General features: G+C 42.1%; 1 pseudogene; it reads right to left on the minus strand.

The window, feature by feature from the left end:
- Positions 1 to 223: 223 nt before the first annotated feature.
- LOC103749575 overlaps positions 224 to 4,185 on the minus strand; it is a 24,501-nt pseudogene continuing 20,539 nt past the window's right edge.

The raw sequence follows: 4,185 nt of genomic DNA on the forward strand, positions 1-4,185 counted from the left end.
AACAGGTCCTTCACAGCAATATCCTACTCTCTGATACCAGCTTTTGTTCTAGTTTGGTTTTCTGTTGCTGAGACAAACATGACGAGCAAAAACAACTTGGGGAGAAAGGGCTTATTACTTTCTACTTTCAAATGACAGTCCATCATTGAGGGAAGCCAGGGTAAGAACTCATGCAGGGCAGGAATCTGGAGGCAGGAGCTAAAGCAGAGACCATGTAGAAATGCTGCTTACTGGCTTGCTCCTCCATCTGTGCTCAGCCTGCAGTGGGCTGGGCCCTCCCTCATCACTCAACAAGAAAATGCTTTATAGACATGCCCATAAGCCAATCCAATAGGGGAAAGCCCCCAATTGAATCTTCCCAGGTTATGTCAAGTTGACAACTGAAGCTATCCAACACACTCTTAAACATATCTGGATGTAATGACTTATGCCTGAAATACCAGCAGTAAGGAGGCTGAAGCAGGAAGATTACCATGAATTTGGGGCCAGTCTGGGCTACTTAGTGAGTACTAGGCCAGCCAGAGCCTGTCTCAAAAGTGGTAATAAAGAGGCAGATTTTGAAGGCAGATCCCTGTTTAACAATAAGGGATTTATTGTCTAAGGCCCAGGAAAAGCAGTTAATGGAGCAGAGGTATTTCCAAACTAGCTAAGAGAAAAGTACATCACAAAATCACCTTTTATCCATCCAGCCTCTCCAATGCTGTTAGGGTAGTAACTAACATGAACAATCTGGTGGCAGGCATATGGTGAATGGGCTCTTGTGTTTCACTTAAGACAAACCAAAGTATTATTCAAAAGCTAATTTATAGAAATTAGGGAAGAAAAAGCAAATCAACTCTATTCATATTGAAATTAAATGCTATTCAACAGAAAAGTTGGGAAGAAGTAAATAAAATTCTCATCAATTCTAGTCATTTATAAAGAGAGCTCACACCAGTTTTTCCATACTTGTGTCAAGTAGCCTTTCTCATGCCTGCCTCTTGCGTCATCAATCTACCTTCTCATCATCAGTTTAATTTCCCAAGTAATTCAAACTCAGGGAGGCAGAACCTTGGATGATGTATATACAAGTGTTCTATCCACTAGACAGACTGTGCCTAACTGTAAATTAAATTTGTCAAACGTTTATAGTGCTTAAGATGTAATTGCTACTCAAAGCTCATGAAAATCAAGTCTAGAAATAGCAAGACCTAGACCAATTTTGTCCTACTGAGGTAGTTAAGGGCATCAAAAAGACCTATCTATAGTTATCTTATTTAAGGAGGTAGAAGGTATCTACAGGTCCTGAAAGGATTTGCAGAGCCATATGATTAGACAAAAATCCACTCTACTACTAAGGTAGTAAAACAAAATGTCATCAATGTAGTCTGAACATGGAGACAAGTTTGCATTTTACAAATATTCAGACCAGCACATATTCATAATCAGCAGCATACTCTTAAAGCCTTTTATCATCTTGTCTCACTTCTCAGTTGAAATGAACAATTGGCTGTTCTAGCAAACATCCTGGACAAACTTGAAGACCTATAGGTTTCTCAATTTGGAAAGCATCTCATTTTCATTTTTAGGAAATGAGGTAGATGAGGTTACATTAAGTGCCTCAGTGCATAGCCAGAAGGCAGAGTCATCTTGAAGACAGCTCTCTTGAACCTTGTTGTGTGTTCTCTTCATAGAAATAAAAAATAAGCCATTAGCATTCTTTAATCCAACTGACCAATAAATCAAGCAAAATGAAAAGATCTGTTCATTTCCAAATATAATCTTTCATGGACTACTCTTCTCAACTCCTGGCAGAATATGGATATTTGATCATTTGCTCAGCAAATCCCATCTGTTCTTTGGTGGTGCTGCTCACTTGAATACTACCCAACTTTTAAACACAAATTACTTCTTTGAATGGCCTGAAAGCTGAAGCCATAAAATACTGTCTAGTGATTCCTGCCTAACAGGATTCTCAGAACAAGAACTTAAGAGTACAAGACTTCTAGGTAACACCCTGGGAATCATAGGACATGTTATAATAAAGTATTTTAGTATTTCCTATAAATGGACCTAGAAACTTTAATTCCCAAAGAACACAGAGAATTTGCTAATGATCTTTCCAATTGGCTTGCTGTATTTTCAATGTCAAATGTCTCCCATAGGCTCATGTGTTTGAACACTTGGTATCCAGCTGGGGGTGCTGTTTTGGAAAGTTGTGGAAACTTTAGGAAGTGGGGCTTCTCTGGAGGAAGTGGGTCACTATAGGCAGGGCTTGAGGTTTTATAGAAGGCCACTTTTCTATCCTCTCTGCTTCCTATTCTGCCAAGATGTGAGGAGGTGAGGAGTCCCAGCTACACGTTTCTGCTGCCATGGAGTCTCCTGCCGCCACGTCTTCCCCTCTGTGATGGTCTGCATCCTCAAACTGGGAGTCAGAATTAAACCCTTCCTCCTTTAAGTGGCTTCTTGTCAAGTATTTGGTCACAACCATAGGAAAAGTAACAAAGTATTTCATGGGAGGATTAATAGTACTAACTCAAGAGGATCCCAAATCAATGCGTTTGAGAGGAACTGGTGGTGGCATCAGGTATGGGTTCCATCTCAATGTTTCTAGACATCTAGTGCAGAATGCCTCGCTGCGTTGCTCATTTCAACTACTTCAAAATCCATTCTGTTTCATTTTTTCTGCATCTCCCCATTCGTTCTTTTCTTCAGAGGCCAAACTTAGAGGGCAAAGTGGTCCAGCCCTCACTGTTGATATTTTCTTTCCGCTGGTGTTCCAAAGGTGAGGTAGCTAATTTATACATTATAGGAAATAAAACAGCAGTAAATATTGCTGACACAAAACAGGTATACAAAACTATTGGCAAATCTGGGTATTTTCCTTGAAGAATTCCAATTATTGCAGGAATAGCCATTTCTCCTAGAGTTCCACCAATTACAAAAAATGCTGCAGATTTCCCACTTATGCTGGTGTACTGCTCAATCCAAGAAACTCCACTGGGAAATGTGGTTGCCATCGAGGCTCCATACACTGAAGATGCGATCCAGAGGCAAAGTTTGTTCTTGTCAAAAAGCACCAGAAATAAAGATGAGACCAGGCTGCCAACGTTGCTCAACACAATCATGGTTCCAGGCTGTAGACACGCTGCAAAGAAGATGGCCAGGCCCCTGCAGCCTGCAAAGGTCCCCCAGAAGATGGAGTTCAACCCGGCTGCTTCACTTTCCTCCATGCCAACATGGGTGGTTGCAAATGAGAATATGTAAGAGCCATATGTCACCTCAGCGCCAACGTAGAAAAAGAAGAACAGGAAGAGGAGGCAGAGCAGGGCCTTGTGGTATTTAGCTCTTTGAGATCGCTGGGCTGATGCTGTGGATTTTTGCTGCCTTGAGCATTTCTTACAAAACAGAGCCAAGAGAAGGACAGAAACTACTGAAGCATAAGTGCCGATGGAAGCATAAGCCCACAGCAAATTCATGTCATCAGGCACTGCAAACAGAGGGTCTGAGGTGGCTTCGGAGGATCTGTTCAGCATTAGAGAATGAAAGTCAGGCTCCGTGTGGTTTGCAGCAGAGGCTGCTGTGCCCCATGCCAGTTTAGCCAGCAGGGGAGCCAGAAAGGCACCCAAGGCGAAACTGAAGTGCAAGGCCTGCATATGGGGGGCTCCTTTGTCCCCCCAAAGAGCCAAGATGAGGACATTTGCACCTATCAATGAAAGATGGAGAAAATAAGTTAAACATAATAACAGTACAAATGCAAAAACACTGGAGCTGGAGAGATGGTTCAGCAGTTAGGAGCACATAATGCTCTTGCAGAGGACTGGAGTTCAGGTCCCAACATCCATAATGGGCTCACTACTGTTCATAAATCCAGCTCCAGGAGGATCTGATGTGGGGCCTCTGCAGGCACCCACTTATGTGCACACATGTGTGCACACATATGCACATGCACACACAAAAAATAAAGAGGCTGGACAGATGGCTCAGCAGTTAAGAACATTTGCTGTTTTTCCAGAGAAGCTGGGTTCAATTCCCAGCACTCACATGGTGGCTAGCAACTGTCTGAAACTCCAGTTCCAGGGGATCTGACATGCTCTTCTGGTCTCTGTGGGCACTGCACGCATGTGGTGTATTTACTTACATGCAGTCAAAACACTCATTGACATAATGTTAAAAATAATAAAATATTTTTTAAATAATAAAATT

The sequence above is a fragment of the Nannospalax galili genome, unplaced genomic scaffold, assembly GCF_000622305.1.
Source record: "Nannospalax galili isolate Female #2095 unplaced genomic scaffold, S.galili_v1.0 scaffold646, whole genome shotgun sequence".
NCBI classification, from domain to species: domain Eukaryota; kingdom Metazoa; phylum Chordata; class Mammalia; order Rodentia; family Spalacidae; genus Nannospalax; species Nannospalax galili.